This window comes from Equus quagga, chromosome 9 (genome assembly GCF_021613505.1).
Source record: "Equus quagga isolate Etosha38 chromosome 9, UCLA_HA_Equagga_1.0, whole genome shotgun sequence".
In the NCBI taxonomy this organism is placed as follows: domain Eukaryota; kingdom Metazoa; phylum Chordata; class Mammalia; order Perissodactyla; family Equidae; genus Equus; species Equus quagga.
Genome location: NC_060275.1, coordinates 55,682,827 through 55,705,712, shown reverse-complemented (window position 1 = coordinate 55,705,712; position 22,886 = coordinate 55,682,827). Strand labels below are relative to the sequence as shown.

The window sequence follows — 22,886 nt, the reverse complement described above, 5'->3', positions numbered from 1 at the left end:
GAATGTGCGAACTTAACCACTGCACCACCTGGCCAGCCCCAACATTTCATTTTTTTTCCCCAGAATGAAATACTTACATTTTTGTGACTAATTATCCAGAAAAACTTAGATTCTGCTTTGCATGAAGTATGTCTGAGGATTTAATCTATAGCAGAGTGGAAGCAAAAACAGGACCACCTGTTTCTCACGTTCTAATATACTTTATAAAAATTGTATGGCTTTACTTTTTTAATGGGAGTGTAATTATCTAAAGAGTACGCTTGCTGAGTTGATCATTGTGTGAGTTGGTTTGTGGAAGTGAAGGAATGTTGGATAAGCAACTGAAGAGCCGTGGTAGCCTACCCCTTGGCTCTGCCTCCTTTCCAGCTGGAGAAAGAGGCCAGAAGGGAAACTCAGGAAAAGAGATCATATTGTGTATCTGTCCTTCCCCAGGTACAAATTGTCCTGGTATACAGTGAATTTGTTACTCTCTTTCTTTTTTTAGTCTTGGTTTTATTTCTGTGAAGTTATTATTTCCCGTTGTCTTGATCACATTCCTTAAGTTATTTGGCACTTTCCTCATATGTATTGCTATCATTTACAGCTAATATTGATCCAATATTGATCCAATATTTATCTTCAGGTTTGGGGTGGAAAAGCTTTCTTGAACCATCTGCAAGAACCTGAGACTTTACCAGGAGAAGTTTGTTCAACCTTTACTTTATGTTTACGTTTTCTAAACAAACATTTTCTTCTAAACCTGTTCCATTTGCCTGTGGGCCAGATTTTCGTCATAGGCCTTTACTTGAAGTCCGCAGAGAGAGCTTAGATATGGAGCAATAATAAATTGTCATTTAATTGAGTAAATCTTTGTTTTATTGCAGAACACCTATAACAACTTTTACTGTAAGGAGAGATTTATAATGGATGAATCTCTGTAGTTTTCTGTTTTATGTTTTTTCCCCACTGCTGTTTTCTCTATAAACTACTTCTACCCACTTTTTTTATTGTGAGGAAGGTTGACCCTGAGCTAACACCTGTTGCCAGTCTTCTTTTTGCTTCAGAAAGATTGTTGCTAAACTAACATCTGCATCAATCTTCCTCTATTTTATGTGGTATGCCACTACAGCGTGGCTTGATGAGGCGGCACTGGGTCCGTGCTAGGGATCCGAACCTGTGAATTCCAGGCCACTGAAGTAGAGCGCTCAAACTTAACCACTATGCCACCAGACCAGCCCCTTCTATTCATTTTTTTGCTTTATTTTCTGCTAATTACTTTTCCTTGAAGATTATTTTTGGACTGTTTTAGTGGTTGATTCTTTAGTAATAAACATTCGAATGCCTGTTAGGTGCATGGTACTATGCTAGGCAAGTGCTGAGGATATAGTGGAGAATGAGACATGATCCTTCTCATTTATGAAAGATGGCTAGATTTATGATGTTCTGTAACTTTTAAAAATCAAAGCTTAGATCTGTAACTCTCATTTTTATAACTTTAAAATTATGATACTTGGGGCTGGCCCCGTGGCCGAGTGGTTAAGTTCGCGTGCTCTGCTGCAGGCGGCCCAGTGTTTCGTTGGTTCGAATCCTGGGTGCGGACGTGGTACCGCTCATCAAACCACGCTGAGGCAGCGTCCCACATGCCACAACTAGAAGGATCCACAACGAAGAATATACAACTATGTACCGGGGGGCTTTGGGGAGAAAAAGGAAAAAATAAAATCTTAAAAAAAAAAAAGATTATGATACTTGATTCCTGTAATTGTTTTACACTCTTTCTATAAAGATATTTTATACATTTTAGTTTTCAACATAGAAATCTTTACAATATATTTGTAAACTTAGGAAAGTTGTAGAATTATGCCTACAGAATTTTAGATTACTATGATGGCTAATGCACTACCAAAATCTATTATTTTTCCCCCCAGTAAAAAATTTTGCCCTAATAAGGCAGTTCATAGCTTAAATTGTTAGCTCCCAGGCGCCGGATCTTTCAGTTTTCTGTGGATAATATGTTGATTACTTCTGGAGGTTTAGGGATAAAAGTAGTTTGGGGATTAGTGTTGACATAGTTGAAGGCTTTTTATTGTAGTAGCATATACTTTAGTTAAGTATTTTTACAGGTCAGATTTCTCTCTTACAAAACACTGATACGCATTAAATAACTAGATAAGTTGTCACAATTCTGCCAGTCCTCTCAAAAGTTAGTGATAGAAGTAGGAGCGTACTTTTATTCTCAGTCTGTCGCACACTTTCTGAGGCATTACCAAATTATTCTATTTGGTTTTATGTAAGTTTATTACTAGTATCCTTTTCAATAAAAGTCTTCTTTTATGTTGGCCCAACAGAATATGTAATGTGGTGTGATTGTTTTGGTTTATATTTCTAGGTGATGGAACTAGAATGGCTGACTCAACGACAATGTTATCAATAAGTGATCCAGTTCATATGGTGCTAATCAAAACAGACATATTTGGTGAGACCACTTTAGTAGCGTCCTATTTTCTCGAATGGCGGTCCGTTTTAGGCTCAGAAAATGGAGTGACCAATCTTACCGTGGAACTTATGGGTGTAGGTATGATGATTAATATCACTGTTACCTTTTTATAGCCACAGTTTGTTTGTAAATACATTTTATGTTTTTTAAATGCCTTTATAAACCAAGAGGGAAACATGTAAAAAGAATTTCATTAGCATTACAATTGGCCCCCAGTGTCATAGTCTTGGGAAATGTCTTGACGAATAGTATGAGTGTAGAACTTGACAGTCAATCTGGCCTTGTTTTAAGGAAAAATTTTTATATGGGAAATTAATATTGAAATTTTGAGGGCTTTTTGCTTTCAAGTTTATTTGATTATATATAAGGCTATAAAGAAAATTAAGATTCTTCACACACATATGCATACACGCACATGCAAAAAACACCTTCACTTTGTTCCACCCCAGAATACAGTACATCCCTGATAGTACCAGTAGCTTCCTACAGCGGCAGTTCTTGTGGGATATGGAGTAGGTATTCTAACCTTTTACGTGTGGGCAAGTGGAACTCAGAGGACCTGACTTGCTCAGTGTCCGTCTCAATGAATAGTACTCTTTGAGACAGAGATGGTGCCTATCTTATGCACCATTGTCTCCTTGGCCTCTTGCCTACTACTTGATAGGTAATACATATGTGCTGATACAATGAAAACCTACAAGTGTCTTATGCATAACATAATGGAATGACTTTGGTATTGAAATGTAGTCACAGAATTAAATCTGGCCATTGGACAGCATAGCTTTAGTAATTTAGATTTTGATAAGTCAGACCATGAATGAGTTTTTCCTTAAATAAGAAGTAGAGAAAAAGGTTTTATGTAGGAGATTTGCTTTCAAACGAGATACCCATTATTTGTCTTCAAATGTAGACCTAACGTGATAATCATAGTAATGACCCAGAAACAAGTATATTCTCGTTCAGCAAAGAAATATTAAATAGTTGTGATGTGAAGTATATTTGTTTTCCAATTCTTTAAATCCAGGCATGGCTTGAAAATTTGTCCTCCATGTGCTGTGAAAATGGAAGGGATAAATGGGAATGACTATATGAGACAAAGAGTGTAAGTATTTTCTGAGAATGAGGTGTTAACAGTTGCTTTGACTTTGTTTTTACTGTAAGTCTGGTTGGTATGATACATTTAATGAAGAGAAAAATGAAGAATCCCAAATCCTTTAGGTCCAAAAAATCCGTTCAAATGTGATTAGGAAGTTACAAAATAAATAATCTCCTTATAATTAGATAAAGGTCTTTGTACAAAATAAAAATGAATTTGATTTGGTTCATTTTTAACATGAATATTAAAGGTAATGTTGAATATTATCTTCATTCCATGTAAGTGGTAAAAGCACAGAATTCTTTTTTTTTTTTTTTTAAATCTTTTTTTTTTTTTTTTTAAAGATTTTATTTTTTCCTTTTTCTCCCCAAAGCCCCCCCGGTACATAGTTGTGTATTCTTCGTTGTGGGTTCTTCTAGTTGTGGCACGTGGGACGCTGCCTCAGCGTGGTCTGATGAGCAGTGCCATGTCCGCGCCCAGGATTTGAACTAACGAAACACTGGGCCGCCTGCTGCGGAGTGCGCGAACTTAACCACTCGGCCACGGGGCCAGCCCCAAAAGCACAGAATTCTTAAAATTAATTTGGTTAGACTTTGGTTGACTAATGATACATAATATTCAAACCTCTAAAGTTATATTTATTTATATTTTAGGCACAGAATCAAAAATTTCTATGGCAATTTTAAATCTGAAACTTGAGATGAACCTCTCCTCAATCAAACGTTGCCTATAAAAAGTACTAAACACAGGTAAATAATGCTGAATTTTTCTTCTTTGTATATTTGTTTTCATAGTATATTTACCTGTTGATCCTAGAAAGTACTCTCATTTTAGAAAATTAGAATTAGTTTTAAGCAAGAGAATAACAGTATCTTTTATTATGTAAAAATGTCTGTCTTGGGAGAAAAAAGATCACTGACTATTGTGCAGAGACTGGATTGTACTGGGGAAAGTATAGGAACAAGGGAGTCAGGAGGTTCTTACAGACGAGCTGATGGCAGCTTAGAGTAGGGTGGTGGTAGAGACAGAAAGAAGTGCATAGATTTGTTACATATTTTATAGTAATGAATTAAGGAAAATGAGTAGAAATTGAAAAAAATTTTAATTTCACGCTTGCTTTGGAATGTCAGAAAACTGCAGAGAAATGGCGTTCTTGTATATGCTAAGCAGTGGTGGAGAGAATATACGCAAATTTGACCCTCACAGAGGGGTAATATTTTTGCACAGGTTTGTAAATTGTATTAGAAAAGCTTCACACCTCTATTTGAGATTTACTGTTGTATATGTAAATTTCATTTAACTTGGACTTGTATGGTATATTTAATCCAGATGAAAGAAAGTTTATTTGTAAACTAGAATACTAATTTTGTAATACTCTCTTCTACTGAGTAGGTGAGCAATATAATACAAGGTTTGTTTTCTTTTGCTTTTCATTTTAAATTATTGTTTTTTTAAACTCTTTCTTGAATATATTTGATTTAAAGTGAATGAAAACCTATTTTGTTTAATTTGGAGTGTGTCCATGATTGATACTTAGTACTAAATAATTAACCACTAGGACACTTTGCAGTTTATATGTAAAGTCAGCTTTTATGTGCAGAACTTGGGCTCTGGGCATGTATGCTTTTTTGTTAGGGTTTTTTTTTTTTTTTTTGAAGACAAACAGTACTGCTTGTCGTAATTCTGTATAATCAAGATCTCCAAGCCAGTGACCAATGATATTTAACTGCAGCATTTCAGCTATATATCTCTGCCTCTGTTTTTCCTTATCCTGAGCCCGTTTTCTCTCATTACCAAACCAACATAAAATATAGGATCAGATCTGTATTTTTTGTAACTTATGAGGAACATTCAATTATTTTGTGTGTATTGAGCCTCATATATGACTGTATGACTATATGTAGTATTTTTTTAATATATTTCTCAGATCCTGTGCATTTGTGTAGATTTTAGGACAGGCTAAAAGTGTTTCTAGATGAGGAATTTCAGAATGGGAGACCCCAGTTAACTATTATTTATGTAGTTTTCATAATTTTTTTAAATTGTAAAAGTAGTATAACATTATCAAAGAGAATTTAGAAAACAGAAGGGACAATTGTATGTAACCTACTTTAATTTAGCCGTTGTTAGCATTTTTTGTTTTTTCATCCAATCATTTTTCCTATGTATTTCCTTAAAATGATCATGTATGGATACTATAACTCATTGTTTTAAGTTTGAGTATTTTCCCTAATTTATTTGCATTTCCTGCTGTATGATTTGTCAGCTTGTCTGTTCATGTCCTTTAGCAATTCATCTTTAAACTCTTACTGCTTTTCTTTCTGTTTTGTATGAGTTCTTTATAAACTTTTGAATTTGAATGCCCCCTCTTAATGTGTACATGTTATGACTATGAAATTTGTGAGCACTGACTTTGTAAAATAGTTGAGGCTCTTCTGAAATTAATGTATTTTCTTTTCCCCCCGTTGTTTCAGCTTATTGGACTAATGATTAAAAGTGAAAAATTTAATAATACTTTTTAATTGTAATTATGTATTTAAATATTTAACAAGGAAATAATATGAAATAATGAAACAAAGTGAGTAAATGGTATTAGTTTACTGAAAAAAATCCACATACATACGTCTGTCTGCATGCACACCTCATAGCATGTCCTCTTCTGCAGACCTGGTTTATGATAAGTTTTTAAATTGTTCATTAACAGTGTTTTCTCCAAGAACTTTTAGTGTGTGCAGCATATATATATATATGTATCAGGTGGAAAGAATATGTTTTTGATCATGTAACTTGCACATTTTGAACAGCACACAAACATACACGTGTATGTACACACACACTGATTCAAACAGGTCCACAGCATCCAGCTGTGCAGGCCATGCCTTGCACAAACATACAGTGCCCATTCATAGCGTAAGCCTCATAGATTTGTATATTTATTGTGGCAGTTTTTCAGCAGATGACAGTAAGTGCCTTCAGGAAGGGGCCCTCTTCCTGATGTACACAAAAGTACCATATGGGCTAGCCATGACCTTGGACAGTTACCTTCCTTGTGCTGCCTCCTGATGTGACAGTCCTGAGTTCTGTTTTGGATCTCACTAAGTATCCAAGAATGGAAGAGAATGAGGTTCAGAAGTTTGGGCAGAGGTAGGGGAAGCAATAACTGTACCCAAAGTGTCAGAGCCGGGCTGAGCACCAGGCCTGAGACTCAGCTTTCAGGATCCAGACGTCGGGTTTCAGGGAAGAGAACATTACTGGTGTGAAGTCTTTTACACCTTGAGAGGAGAGAGCTTTGTAATGCTTTTCACGTCAGAGGTCCCCGTCCATGGGTGTATATCCAGGACAGTTAAATCTTTAATGAGATGTTACCTTGCTTCCCTTAAGTCTGGCTGGTAGAAACCATAGTCTTTCATAAGAACCGATGACAGGCTCTTTTCCAGGAAGGAAATTTCAAAGAGCCAACAGTGTTTCTGGGATATTCATACCTTCCCTGTAATCTTTTTCTTTTTAAATTTATTATGTCATATTCGTATAAACAAAAGAATAAATGTAACCTACGTAAATTGTGCAGCATAACAATAATTGGCTCCTCAGCTTATAAATAGAACATCCTTAGAACTTCTGCATCTAACTACGTGCTTCCCATTTTATCTGTCTGCCTTCAGGGCCGAGCTAAGTAGTATCCTGAATTTTTATGTAAATTTTTCCTTTGCTCTTTTCTTTGTTAAAATAGTTTTATCACATATTTATGTTCTTAATTACCTTTTGCTTATTTTTCATTTTTATAAAATTGTGTCATAGTACTCTTCGGTGACTTAAGTTTTTCAGTCAATTCTGTGTTTCTAAGGTGGATAATTGGTTTATTCATTTTCGCTATACAGTAGTTTAATTTTCCATTGTATGAATATCTGTTTTCTGGTCAGTAGATACTTGGGGTGTGTCCATGCTTTTCTTTCTTATTAACAATTCTGCTAAGAACATTTCTGTACATGGCTCCTAGTGCCCCTGGGAAATAACATCTCTAGGAATGTGTTTATCTCTCTTTGGCTACAGTATGAAATATATTGCACATTGTGACACAGTGTCTACACACACCTCTAAATTTGCAGGAGAGTGTGTGTGTACCTGAAACAGAAATTGCACACTACAGTCCTCACCTTTCAACCTAAAATGCATTCTAATGTTTTAGTTTCTATTCTCTCTTTACAACAAATGCTAGTCTGAGTGTAAGACCCAGAGACTGAGCCTGCACTCTGAAAAACACTCCTCTCTGTCTGAAGTTTCTCAAACTTGAATGTGCGAAGGAAGGTTCCACCTCAGGAGGTCAGAGGGGGCCCTGAGCACCTGCATTTCTAATGAGCTTCCCGGTGCAGCCACTCCTGCTGAGGGGAGAACTAGGCTTTGAGCAGCGCGGCGTTAGGCTGCTTCCCGAGCTGCTCTGGAGGGAGAGTCACTTGGGCTGCTTCATAAGATGCAAGTACTGTGGCTTCATTTCAGGACCAGCAAATCAGACTCTCTGGGGAAAACACCTAGGAAGCTTGATATTTAAAAAGCGTTCCAGATTATTCTTATCATCAGAGAAGTTTAAAAGCACTGTTCTAGGGCATATACCTAAGCATGTAACTGCTGAGTTGTTGGGTATTCAAATATCTACCTCACAAGATGATGCTAAGTTGTCTTCCACTGCAGCTACACCAGTTCACACTCTCATTGATGTTGACCTACATCTTGCCGGCAATTAGTATGAGCAGACTTCTTAATTTTTTGCTAATCTGATTGTTATAAAATGGAACCTCACTATGACTTTAGTTCATTTGCATTTCCCAGATTAATACTAACCTTGAACATATTTTCCTATGTTTGTGGTCTGTTTTTTCCTCTTCTGTGAAATGCCTGTTTCTAGCTTTCACCTATTTTTCTTTTGAGGTGTCCTCTTTTTTTGTGTGATTTGTGGATGTTCTGTATGTATTCTAGATATCTTTCCTTTGTTAAATGGTTGCCAATATCTTCTGCCTATTTATGTCTTTTGTGCTTATTCTATTTGTTTTTCTTTTCTTTCCAAGAATAAGCTTATGTCTTAGCTTTTCACTTTCTTTATGGTACAACTTAATAAACATAAGCTCTTGATTTTAATGTAAATAAATTATCAAGCTTTTCGTTGATACTTGGCACTTTTTGTTTCTTATTTAAGAAATATTTCCCTACCCTAAGATCAGAAAGATAATCCCCCCCATATTGTGGTACATTTTTTTAATTTGGTTTTTCATGTTTAAGCTTTTAATTCAGAAGGAATTGATTTTCGTGTGAGGCACAGAGTAGGAATCCACTTTCTTTTTTTCCAAGATGGATACACAATTTTCTCAGCACCATTTTCTCCCCCAGGAGTCAGAATCAGAATGCCACCTCTGTCATATGTTAGGTTTTTTCCTGCTCCATGTCTGTTCTTTCAGCAGTACCACACTGTTTAGTTACTGTAGCTTTGAAATAACTCTTGCTGTCTGATAGGACAAGTTTCTCCACACTGCATAACATTCCATTCTCCAGGAGTGTTAGGACTATTTGGAGGCCTTTGTTCGTTCTTTCTTTTAGAATGAACTCATCAGATTTCTCAGAACTCTTAATTAGATTTTGATTGAAATTGCACTGATTCCACAGATTACCTTGGAGAGAACTGATACCTTGATAACACAGAATCTCCTTATTCATGAACAGTTATTTTGATCCTCACTAATGCCTTTCAATAAGTTTTTGGGTTTTGATGTATTTTTATGTATTATTGCTGTCTTGTAAGATTTATTCCTGAGTATCTTATGTATTTTGGTTCTGCTGTAAAGCATATTTTTTAAAATTGGTGTTTCAGTTTGTTGTTGGTATGTAGAAGTACAGATGGTTTTATATTAATCTCATGTTTAAACACCTTGCTAAACACTTGCTGTTTCTTATAATTTGTAGATCTTGCGTGTGTACTAACACATTCACATTGTCTGTGTATAATTAGAGTTTTGTTTCTTCCTTTTTGATTCTTATACCTTTTATTTCCTACCGTATTGGCTAGAACTTCAAGGAAAATGTTCGATAGAGGCAGTGCTAGTTCGCATCCTTATGTTGTTCCTCACTGTTACCATTAGGAACAATGTTTGCTCATCAGGTTTGTGAAATTTCATTCTATTCTTAATTCGCCAGAAGTTATTCTTGTAATGAATAGACGTTTTAACAAATGCTCTTTCTGCATCTGTTGAAGTGGTCATATGTTTTTTCTTCTTTAATTTTTAATGTGATGAATTACAATTATAGACTTTTTTAAAGATTGGCACCTGAGCTAACGTCTGTTGTCAATCTTCTTTTCTTTTTTTTCCTTCTTCTCCCCAAAGCCCCCCAGTACATAGTTGTATATCTTAGTTATAGGTCCTTCTCGCTGTGCTATGTGGAACGCTGCCTTAGCGTAGCCTGATGAGTGGTGCCATGTCTGTCTCAAGATCTGAACCAGTGAAACCCTGGGCCGCTGAATCGGAGCATGTGACCTTAACCACTTGGCCACGGGGCCAGCCCACGTTTATAGACTTTTTAATGTTAAACCATCCTGCTTAATCTAACTTGGTTATGTAGTGTTATCAGTTTCATACATATGTGGCTGAATTTGAATATTTATTTAGAATTTATTCATCTATGTTCAAGAATGAAAAGTGTTGCTTGCACACATTATGCTTATTTGGTTTTGGTATTAAGATAATCAATTCTTCGTATATTCTAAAGCTATCTTATTGGGTGGATAAAAATTTACAATTGTTAAATCTTCTTGTTGGAGTGAAACATGATTCTCTGTGTCCCTTAATTCAGCTACCCTGTGTTTCTTTTGATTAATATTTGCCAATTATCTGTTTTATATTCTTTTACTTTAAACTTTCTGTTTACATGTGGCTTAGTTTTATTCTCTATAAACAGAATATAGCAGGATATTGATTTTACATTGAGTGTAATTCTCTAGATCTTTTAATTGACAAGGTTCTATTTATATTTATTGTCATTAATAATGTATTTGGACTTGTTCCTATCAAAATAAATTCAAATATGCTAGTATTACACTTCTGGTTTTTTTAGTATTACACTGGTTTTTTCTGTGATTGTATTAGGTTTTTAAAAGTTATTTTATTCTTTACTATTGCAAAAATTATCACTCTATTGCAATTTTTATAGTGGTCATTCCAGAAAATTTGCCATGCATATTTAACCAAACCTCCATCTCACACATGTCCTTCCTATGATGTAAGGATCTTAGACCTTCCTAACTCTGCGCATCACCCTCCCTGTTCTTGTCAGTAGTTTAGTTCTGTATTGTTTTATAAACCCTCTCAAATTTAGACACTGTTGTTATTTTACAAACATAAGCTTAGATATTTTTTTGTTCTTCATTTCTCATAGCATCTTAGACCTTCCTTCAAATATAATTTTTGTTCTTCCTGAAATTTATTCTTTATTGTATGTTATTGGTAGTAAACTCACTCAGTTTTGATTCTTTGAAATCATCTTTATTTCACCTTTATTTATTGAAGGATAGTTTTGCTAGATATACAATTCTAAGTTCATATGTATTCTCTCAGCACTAATGATACATTGTTCTCTTGTTTTCTGCCTTCCATGGTTGCTGTTGAGAAACCTTCTGTCCATCTAATTGCTGTTACTTTGTAAGTGATAATATCTTTCCTTTCTAGATGCTTTTAAGATCTTCTCTTTGATTTTGGTGTCTGTATTTAACTACATTATGTGTAAGTATGGACTTAATTTCATTTATCCTCTTTTTGATATATGTTATATTTTCTGTATCATTTATTTATTTATTTATTTATTTTTGAGGAAGATTAGCCCTGAGCTAACATCTGCCACTGATTCTCCTCTTTTTGCTGAGGAAGACTGGACCTGAGCTAACATCCGTGCCGATCTTCCTCTACTTTATATGTGGGATGCCTGCCACAGCATGGCTTGATAAGTAGTGAGTAAGTCCGCACCTGGGATCTGAACCGGTGAACCCTGGGCCACCAAATCAGAACACATGAACTTAACTGCTATGCCACCAGGCCTGCCCTTATTTTCTGTATCTTTTAATTGATGTCTTTTGTCAATTCTGGAAATTTCTCAGACATTTCTTCAGGTAGTGCCTCCCATCTGTTCTCTCTGTTCTCTTCGTAGAATACCAGTTAGAAATAAGTTAGGTCTTCAAATTCTGTCCTCCATGTCGCTCTCTTATTTTCTATTGCTTTCCTATTTCTAGTTCTCTGTGCTGTCTTCTAGATAATTTCCTCTGATCTATCTTCTAGTTCATTAATTCTCTTCTAAGTTGTGTCCAATCTTGCTGTCTTATCCATCCATTGAGTTTTTGTTATATTTCAATTTTTTTATTTCTAAAAGTTATATTTAGTTGTTTTTGAAATTGGCTTGGTCATTTTTCATAGTGACATGCTCATTTTTGTAATTACGTTTTTAAATTTGAAAGTGTGACTTAAAGTTTTGTGTACTACATATGATAATTTTTGGAATCTAAATCTAGTGTTTCATATTTCTGCTGACTCCCACTTATGGTGGCTTGTGTCTAGGTTTTTGGTCATCTCTGCTAAAGAGCTCATATTTGGTTCATCTTTGTCTTTGAAAACAAGGGGTCTGGGACTGCCCTGTGGCTTAGTGATTAAGTTTGGTGCACTTCACTTTGGTGGCCCAAGTTCAGTTCCTGGGTACGAACCTCCACCACTTGTCAGCAGCCATCCTGTGGCAGCAACCCACATACAAACTAGGGGAAGATTGGCACAAGTGTTAGCTCAGGGCGAATCTTCCTCAAGCAAAAAGAGGAAGATTGGCAATAGATGTTAGCTCAGGGTGAATCTTCCTCAGAAAAGAAAGAAAAAACAGGGGACCTAATTTAGGGATGACTTTTTTCATAGAAGATTTGTGTTCATGTCTGCTGGGATCCAGGAGACAGCACTGATTATGGATGCTTTAAGACACTTCCAAGTGTCTGGTATTTACCTAGGAGCATCAGGTTTAGCTTCCCTGTGGTGCCCCTGGCCCAAGGGTTAGTTTTTAGATTGCAGAGCTGATATATGTTACTCTTTAGATTGCAGAGCTGTCAGTTCACCTTACACTTCGTTTTAGACAAGGGACACGGTGTAAGGTGCCACTGGAGACACACCACATCCTGTCCAATAAAAATATTATGCTGGATTAGTTATTTTTAAGTAGGAAAGTCCTTCTATGTAAATGATTGCCATTTTGTTGTAATCAAAAATCTTAATGATTATTTTAGGGATATATTATCCATCAGTTTATTAATTTACCTAATTCTTTACTTGATGAGTTTGAATTTTTTATTTTATTTTACTTTGATACAAACACACTTAATGATGTGATGTGACGACTAGTCATTGGGAGATATTCTTAACATAAACACTTATGAAACAGAGTTGCTATAGCTAAAGAAAGAAACGGCTCTATACATAATAAATTTTGATTGCAAAGGTTATGTCAGATAAATGATGCGGTTCATAAAATGGCCCCACATTAGCCTTAGGTTATTTACATTTTACTGGAACCAGTACCAGTAATTCAAGATCTATCCTTCGGAACTGGCATTAGTTTTATATTCTCGAAAGAGAATCTCTTTGGGGGAAAAAGAAACATCTGAACATTGTTTTCCTTTTGGAGAGCAATTTGACCTTATCTGGTACACTTAAAGATGTGCAGACTGGATAAGCCAACAGTCCTACTTTTCTGTTGACCCAAAGGAAACTGGCCGAGGGGACATACAGGGAGGCTCATCGTACACCACTTGTGATAGAGAAGGAGCAGACTCACCTTATCTGTCCTCCAGTAAGGGAAGGAATAAGTAATCTGTGGTTTATTTATTTAATGGAATTCTGTACACCAGTTAAAGTGATCTGTATGGCCTATCTGTAGATCTAAACGAGATCTGTATGTTTCAACTTGGCTAATGTTGAATGAAACCTCAAGTTGAAAAGAAAGGTAGCATTTAAGTAAATTTTAAGCATCCCAGATATATGTAATAAAAGTACAAAAACCTGTCTGGGAATTATACATAATAACCTTGAGATGCCTGCAGAAATGTGCCAAGGATTTATATCAATAATATTTTATTTCTTTGAAAAAAGTGTCTGAAGCAAAACACAAATGTTAACATTTGATATTAGTAGGTACATAGGTGATTGTTTTATTTCCCACTTTTCAGTGTGTTTTAAAGGTTTTATTACTTAAAATTTCGAAAACCTCACATTAACATGAACAAAGAAGAATATATTTAACAGAATAACGTCTTTCAACCATTGTGGGACTCCTGGCCTTCTTTTGTACAGTTGATCAATTCAGGCAGAATAAAGTATGACAAATCCTGTTGCCGTTGAGTACCTTATCAAAGCTGGTATTTCTTTCTTTCGGAAAGTGTCAAAAGTAAATTGTTTACTGCCTCTTTTTTCCACCTCCATTTAACAAACTCTTTACTTAAGAACATTAAATTTAAGAATTTTTTAAAAAAATTATCCTAGAAGACTTGGTGACATTATCCTGAAACCAGACTCCTTGGGTGACTGACGAAAGGCCCAGGATGTATTCTTTTACTTTACTTTTTAAAGGTACAAACCAGACCAGGAGCTAAGCAAAGCATCTATGCATGTTATTGTTTCAGGGTCACCTAACGCTGCTAGAGAACGCTCCCTCCAGCCTCTCCATGGTTGCTCCTGGTTAGAGTGCATGTGCAGCCTTCCCTCTTGCCTGAAAGGATCTGCGTTCTCACTTAGTGTGTGTCCTAGTTTTGTCATGTGCGATAGTCCTTTCCTTTTCCCATAAAACGTGAGTAGGAATTCCAGCTTTCTACTCTGATCGAAATTAAACTGATCAATATAATCGATATGTAGATAGTCTACTTCCCAGCAACATAGGGTTGTAGGTTACTTATCTTTATGATTTAGGCCAAATTCAAACCAGCACTTAGAAGACACATTGTGGAGAACATGTGCATCCTAAACTAAGAAATGAAGTAGAATGTTTGATTCTGTGTAAGGCTTGGCATCGCTACCCTTTCATTCATTTATTCAATAAGACTGTGCTTCATCTCTTAAATTAGTACTATCTTTGAAATTCAGTCTGTTATTTAAGAAGATACTATTCTTTAATATACGATTGTGTGATATATTTAAAAAGAACAGATCATTTTCAAGTGCATTTCTTGATTCTAATCATGATAAATGTAAGAATTATTAATGTGAAGAATATTTTGGTAGAAGACGCTATTCAAATTCATATAATTCTTAGGACAAGTTTTAAATTATTCGGTTACATCACAGGTATATAGATACTTGTAGGTAGCATACATTAAAGACTGATACATTTCAAAGTTTCCAACTTCACTGATAAAGGGCACTTTTTAAATTCTGGAAAACATTGACTAGTTAAAAACTATAGCTGTATCACTTGAGAACAGTGCCATGTGCCTGGAATCCTTGCTGCTTAGAAATATTGAATGACCGGGTAGGTCAATAAAATATTAGTTAATCAGGTCTTTGCTCTGATTTAACTGAATAAAGTAAGTAAAGCTATTGCTTTATTATTTTGTCACTTTCCTTTGTGTGCCTGGTGAGGCAGAAATAGAGTAGTTGAAGGTGCCAAAGAGGGCCCACTGTGCAATTTTGGTTATTACTCCTTTTATGGTAATAGACATCTGGATAGTTCATGAAGACAGAGAAAAGAGAAACCTGTTAGCAGGAGCATTGGTTTGTAATCTGTGTTTTTGATTATCAATGATAGGATCCTAAAATTACACCCAAATATCTCTCCCAAGTTCTGAAATTGAGTTTCTGAAAAAGCACTGGAGTAGTAATAGAAGGTAGAGTGCAGAGTTCCAGAGAAATGAGCTGTGAATTGAACCTGCAGTGGAAGTTGATCCTAACGGTCAGTTTCTGCCCTCATTCATAGAAAAACAGGACTGAATGTAGAAGGAGCCAGGATCACTGATTAAATAGGATGCTAAAGTGCTGGAGGCTAGAACTGGGCTTGCAGGTCCCGCAGGTCAAGGTTGCAACTATCAGACTTCTCTGCTTGAAACCTGGCTCAAACTGGCAGAAAGAGAACAAAATGAAAAATGCTGCTCATGCCAGCAGAGAAATCGGTAAGAACTCCCTGACTAAGCTTCAGCCGCAATAGCCATTGCACTACTTAGAGAGGCCATTCTAGTCTCTTAACATGAGTCAGTGTGCCTAGATTGGACACTGGTGTTTGATGAAGTGATCCTTTGCTGGCACGTGGTGGTGGTATCAGGTCACATATTCCACCTGCCCCCGCTGGCAGGGGCAGGAGCTGTGTTTTCTGAACCTACTGCTTGTGCTGGAAGTTGTGCTGATAGGGTTCATCTGCCTTTGCCCACTGGCCGCAACCACTTGGCACATCACACACACATGTGCAGGTGCTCTGGTGCTCGTCCGCTGCCTTGGCCAGATGGGGTGGGATGGGCGCTTTCTTTCACATGCTGATGGGCCCGCTGTGCACTCACAGGTAGTTCTCCTGGTCTGCTGCACTTGGTGGTGGCACCCATGTAGTAGCTGAGCTGCACCACTCAGTGTGGAGCATTCCAGCAGGCCAGGCTGCCCCTCCAAAAGCGAAAGTATTCATGCTGGCCCGCCTCTTCTTACAGTCATGTGCCAGATGCTGCATGAGGACCCACGACCTAGATCACTGCCATTGAGGGGAGAGAGGGGATCCACTCACCTCCTTCTACTGCTTCCCAGGGCTCCAGTACCCCCACCTTCAGACGTGTGACTGCGTGGATATCTCAGTTGTCCTATTGTGCTTTGAAGGGAGTCCTCTGTTGGTTAATGAATGTCCATTTGGTTGTAACTTAGGAGGGGAAAGACTAAGGGAACAGCTCACTGTATCATGATGCTCTCAGCTCTCCATTCTTCTGTTGATCCCAACCATTCTAAATGGCTGGTATGTACCTCTCTCCCCCTGACAATAGTCTTTATCTTATCACCCTGTTTGTTTCTTGCATGGAACTTAATGTTTAAAAATTGTTTACTTATTGTATATCTCCCAAGCTCCCTCCCACCCTAGTCCAGATTCCTGGCTACCTGAGGGCAAGACCTACATCTACCTACTGACCCCAGGGCTCGCAGAATGTCAGCGTTCAATCAATATTTTGAAAGGAATGAATGAATCTAAACTCATGATGGAGAACTCATGGTGGACAGAGATAACCCTATGACATTTCAGGTCAGTGAAAGTTTATGAGCAAAAGCAGTGTCAGAAAAGCCCAGTGTTTGCGGGGCACTAAATCTTTATCACCTGACCAAGACAGAAGAAAATCTAATGTCATCATGTCACGTATTCAGAAATAAGTTTGGAGAAGGTGTAGGTCTTAAACACGAAGCTAGGGGTTTTGGACTTTGTCCTGTAAGCATTTGTGTCCCATTGAACTTTTTAGTAAGGGAGTAAAATGAATAAGGTTAACCTAGCTCTGGCGGGCAGTGCTAGTTCTTATGTTAATTATACTGTATCATAATTGCTGGATGCTTCTCTCCTTCCCCACCAGACTGTTAGCTCCTCCAGGGCAGGCACCATGTCTGAATCACCATATGAGATCCCAACTCAGAATAGGGTGGTTGGTACATAAGAGGCACGCAATGAATGTTTGGAATGGGTGAATTCATTAACTAATAAACTTTGGGGGAGCAATTATGCTTCCGCAACTTAAATCTGCCTTCTCTGATCTACCCTTTTCTTTGGAGGTATCAGAATGGAGGTCAAAGTAAGCAACTAAGCACAAAATGAGCAACTAAGCACACAGTGGTGATAGTGTTGCTGAAGTCCCTCCCACAGCAGCTGCGTGGTAGACATGGTCTTGTCTCTTGACTCAGAGTAACCTCGTGAGGGAAGTCTGTGAGAGGGTTACCAACAGATGTGCCGCCTGACTCTGATATTGCCATGCACTATAATGATTAATACATAACAGAAAACATTTTCTTGCCAAAGCTTAGTTGACTCAATTTTAATATTCTTTTAGACAGATCTCCTTACTTATAGTGACATGGTATAAATATAAGAAGAAAGAATGTCAAATATCACTTCGTATAATAACAGTGTTACTGTTCATGCACATAAATTACATTTACCTATTTAAAAGCAAGCAAAGTGCTCAGTTTTGCAATTTAACACTTTTAAATATGCCACATTTTAAAATTACGTCATTACAACTGGTAGAAGTTAGTAATCACCACTAAAATGTGTTTTCTTGAATTATTGATGAACTACTTATAGTAAAATTCTTTAAAAAAATCATTTGAAAGGGCAAAATTTAAAGGCACCTTTGTTATATTTATTTTCACACGTTCCAGACTCATCCGACATCCTTTGAATACCTCTTATGTGGCAAATATCACGAAAACTTCTATAGTTCCACTGTCCGAAATGGCAGCTCCTAGTCAGGCGTGGCAATTTAAACTTAGGCTTTAGTTAATTAAAATTAGCTAAAATTTTCAGTTCCTCAGTCTCACTAGTCACATTTCAAGTGCTCCATAGCCACTGTGGCTAGCAGCTGCTGTATTGAACAGAGCAGAATAGAACGTTTCCATCATGACAGAAAGTTCTATTGGACAGCATTGCTCCAAAGAGAAGAAGTAAATATGACCCATCATGAGCACCACAGTCATAGCATCAAGAGCTACTGACGCATGTCTGGGATTTATTTTTAGAGTAGGTATCTTTGCCCACATTGATGAAAATGCTTTAAAGTGTCCTCGTTCTCAGTAAACAATAATTCTGTTCAGTGCTAAATCAAACTATGGCCACTGAAGAAGAGATGTGGCCTTACCCTTATCAGGTTCTTACCTGTTTGAACTAGTTGTATATTTTGTTTTAAGCCAACTGTAGTGTAGTTTTCCAAAATGACATTTTGAAAGCAAACAACTTCAAGGTATTAGCTTAAACCTGAGCTCATCCTTTATGTTCTAATCTACTGGCTTTCAGTTCCTCTGTCTATAAAAGGAATAACTCGTAACAGTTATGAGTTCCTGTGCCCCTTCACTGGACCCAGGAATTGAAGAGTCTAAGTGAGTAGGAGAGCTTATCCTAAAGTGTCTGACAGTGCATACATCAGAGGGTTTATTGGATAAAGATGCAATCTTGGTCCATCTGCTCCAGACATTTTATCACATTCTTATTCTCTTGCAGATCACCTAGAAAGCAGATAGTTCCTTTGACCCAGAAATAGGTTTAGCCAATCAAAGCGGAAGAGTTTCAAAACTGAGAAATGAAACCCATTTTCTGTTCTTTGGATTGTATCCGGGGACCACATACTTCTGTACCATCTGAGCTAGCACAGCTAAGGGTTTTGGACCTCCAGCAACAAATAAGTTTGCCACCAAAATATCAAGTATTGTGCATTCCTGAATTATGCATTTTATCAGAAGTAACATTTTTGTACTTTTTTATTTCTATTGTCAAGTACACAAAGCTCACCCAAACTTACACATTGTATTCGAATTAATATTTTAGAGTGTCTGAAAATCAGGCTCATGGAATTAAAGTACTACAAATATTTATAATTTGGGAGCTTAAGATCATCCTGTGTTAGAAAGCAGCCACTGATTAACAGTTTGCGTTGGAGGACTTGGACAGGAGCAGAAGGTTCTGTTCTGTGCACTCTTAGCCACTTCACCGTCCCAAGTTACCAGAGCAGCAGTGTTGGAAAAATCTCTGTAATGAGCCATGAATGACTGCGTGCTCAGCAGAGAGACAGCAGTATATGGAGTTCACTTCCAGAAGGATCAGCTTTCCTTGGTATTTAGTAGTTTCACCCTTGGTAGTTTCAAGTCCTGAAGAGAGAGGTGACAACAGAGGGGTGGCACCAGGCACGCACAGCCTCTAGCCTTTTGCTTGTAGAGACTCAATTACGCCAGCCAACAAAAGACACAGTTTGAGAAATATTTCTGGGCATGTGCAACTGCAGAAAGTGTCTTTGTGCTTCAGACTAGAGGAAATGGAGTTGACATCTGGTGTGCGATATGTAACAGCAAGAAACACAATTCCATGGGCGTTTTCTTTTCTCATTTTCCCTTTGGGTGTGAGTGGGGAAGTGTTTGAGTTTGACTGTTTTGGCTGGGGGTAGACGAGAAGGAGGCGGAGAGGGGCTCGCTCTTTTTATCAGTGTTAGCTAAATAGTATTTGGCCTTGATTTTTGTATCTATTGCCCCTCATTCCTAGTTCTGTAAAAGTTTTTGTTTAGAAGTGAGGAAAGGGAAGGATTCCTAGCTAGAATACTGTAAGCATTCTAATAGGTTTTGAGGGAAGGAGGTTTGGAATTTTGTCTTTAAGCAATTAAAGCTTGAGGGGAAATTTTTCATTGTGTAATATTTTATTTATGAGCACAAACTTGACTTCAAGTTTAATGTACTCTTGATATTTGATATAAAGCATTAGGTTTTAAGAACAATATGGAAAGTTGGGAAAGAGGAAGAAATTCTTAGGAGGTCAGAAAAATTAAAGGTCGGGAAATGACTCAGGTTGTACAGATGAGTGAGTAGAAAGACTGCTGGACCTGGAATCAGAAAATACGCGTTGTAGTTATAATTTTTCCATGTACTTCCTGTCTGATGCTGATCAAGTGAATTTATCCCTGGATGTAAATTAGGATGATATTATCTAGTGCATGAATTTACCATGGAGATTTAAAGAATTGTGTGCCAATGTGTATACCTTCTAGCCCTTTTGTTTTTTGGTAATTTTCCCTTGTGGAAACCATATTTCAAAGATTATTATCTTAAAGAGGATATTCTTTTAGAAAAAATAATTTTTACCATTTTTAAAAAATTTTACTATTATTATTTTTTTTTAGGAATATTGGCCCTGAGCTCACATCCATGCCCATCTTCCTCTACTTTATATGTGGGACACCTACCACAGCATGGCTTGCCAAGTGGTGCCATGTCTGCACCCGGGATCCGAACCAGCGAACCCCAGGCCGTGGAAGGGGAATGTGCGAACTTAACCACTGCACCACTGGGCTGGCCCCTGGACTCCGGTTTTCTACTTTCATGGACCTCAGATAGAGAACTACTCTCAGTACAAAGTGTAATTCTGTTATGAATAAAAATTAATTTTAAATAGATTTGGAGTTAATTTTTAATGCTGAGAAAATCCAATAAATGCAACTGAGATGTAGCCTATGTTTTTTACATAAAAGCTTTTTATATGTAAGGGATTTAAAAATCCTGTATTTTCGAGAAGATGATCTCTATCATTCTCATTGGGTACCTGTCTATACCTATGGGTCTTAAAAAGACCATGTGCCCTTCCACATCACAGCCTCCCCTTCATGAAATGAATTCTCTTGTCCATGGTCATGACAGAATTATCAAAGAGCTCAGCTGTTATCTTCTCGTGATAAGACTTAACAATCTAGAAAACAAATAATGGCAGGAAATGGCCCTGGAAATAGGATTCACATTGGCAAGAGAACTAACCTTTATAGAATTATATTTGCCTGGCTCTCTTTATCTCTTTGAATTCTCATAATAGCCCTAGAGGGTATTTTCCTATGTCGAAAGATAAGTAAACTGAAATTACAGAGATAATTAATGTGCCGAAGGTCTGATGCTGGTTAAAACAAAACAACAAAAAGTCAAACCCAAGAAGTAACCCTTTCTTACTTCAATTCCCATATCTTTTCCACTCTCATGCTTTCTCTGAGAGCCCACAAGTGGTCACTAATTTTCAACGAACCTCTCTGGCTCCAAAAGTCCTCTTCCAATCCCCAGATGGATCTTTGGTACACGAGAAACCTTGGCTTAGATGGAAGAAGCATAAAGTTCAGTTTTATGATCCTAGTGATTATTGCTTAAATATGCATTTGAAGTAAATGTGTTTTTGAAGAAAAGCATACGTATAGAAAAGTACACAAATCATAATTTTCACAAGCTGACTACACCCATTTAGCGAGACTCCAAGTTGAGAAACAGAATATTACCAACAATTTACAAGCCCCCCTCATGCCCTCTGTCAACTTAAACTCAAGATCGAAGAAGTCAACACACACTAGTTTTAGCAGGTGTCCTGATACTCTGTGTAGGGTATATACAAAAGGCTGTTCATGATTGGTTGATAGCTACAATTTAAGCTAAGGGCACTGTGTTCTTGATGTTCTTTGTAAATGAAAGTAGAAAGAAAACTGAAAAGACAAACCAGAAATAATGAGTCTCCCATCTTTTGCATTTCCCCCAGCACCCTCTGTGGTGGCTTGTGGACTTGAGACCCCTTTGAATCAAACTGACAATACAGTGACAGTCATGCTGAAACCTGCACACAGCCAAGGTTCACCTGTCAGATATGGAGCAGGGAAGGGGTGGGCTGGCTCTACAGAGACAAAAAGTAAAATCAAATTAATTTCTCACAGCTGGCCCTGTGGCCTAGTGGTTAAGTTTGACATGCTCTGCTTCAGCAGCCCAGGTTTGGTTCCCAGCCTCAGACCTACACCACTTGTCGGTGACCATGCTATGGTGGTGACCCACATGAAAAATAGAGGAATATTGCACAGATGTTAGCCCAGGGTGAATCTTCCTCAAGAAAAAAGAGGAAGATTGGCAACAGATGTTAGCTCAGGGCAAATCTTGATAAGGATCAAGGCTGCCCCAGAGAGAGAAGCCCAAAGCATCCTGCCCTACATACCAATCTATAGCATCTTTGGGGAGGGGGCAGTGCATGGGACATCTTGATCTGATTTGTATCCCAAGTTACAGGACCACCCGCTAACCAGACCCCACCTGCACTGATACCATTTTAATGATTTTTTTCATGATCTTTCCTTTGTCTTGTAAAGAAATGTCACATACCTATGCCTTATAAATTTAGCCCTACCCTCAACCCATTGCAGCACTTCACTGTCCATGGGGCTTTCAACAGAACTAGGTATTTAATCCAGGCCCCTGCTACTCCCAAGTTTGAATGCTGCAGACCTTCAGAGAGGTTCAAAATTGAACTTCTGGGAAAATGAATGGATTTCTGGAAGCTATGTGGGTGTTCCATGAAAACCATGTACGTGCGAGATCTCCAGGAGCACTGGAGCATAAGGAAAACAATATTCTATTATATGTCAAGACGTATAAGTCCTCCAAGGATGATATTTTCATTTGCCTGTGTGGGGGATCAGAATTGGCCACCCCAAAATGTGTCCCTGGCTTGATTATTTTTAAGGACAAAAGGCTCTGAAAGAACCATTCACCTTCCCCCTAACTGCCTAAATGAATTTAAGATAGAAGACCTGTGGCCAGCCCG

The 22,886-nt window shown here is 37.5% G+C and overlaps 1 long non-coding RNA gene across 8 annotated transcripts; it reads left to right on the top strand.

Moving 5' to 3' along the window:
- The first annotated feature begins 2,362 nt into the window (after positions 1 to 2,362).
- Positions 2,363 to 20,494, top strand: LOC124245160 (uncharacterized). 8 transcript variants are annotated; one of them, XR_006890203.1, is made up of 7 exons: positions 2,363 to 2,554; positions 3,501 to 3,578; positions 4,226 to 4,321; positions 11,279 to 11,332; positions 15,540 to 15,732; positions 16,463 to 16,550; positions 18,789 to 18,964. It is a non-coding gene; the product is annotated as an uncharacterized LOC124245160 (long non-coding RNA). The 8 variants fall into 8 exon arrangements; XR_006890205.1 differs by lacking the exons at positions 16,463 to 16,550; positions 18,789 to 18,964 and adding an exon at positions 20,452 to 20,487; XR_006890200.1 differs by having other exon boundaries at positions 15,540 to 16,550.
- The last annotated feature ends 2,392 nt before the right edge of the window (positions 20,495 to 22,886 follow it).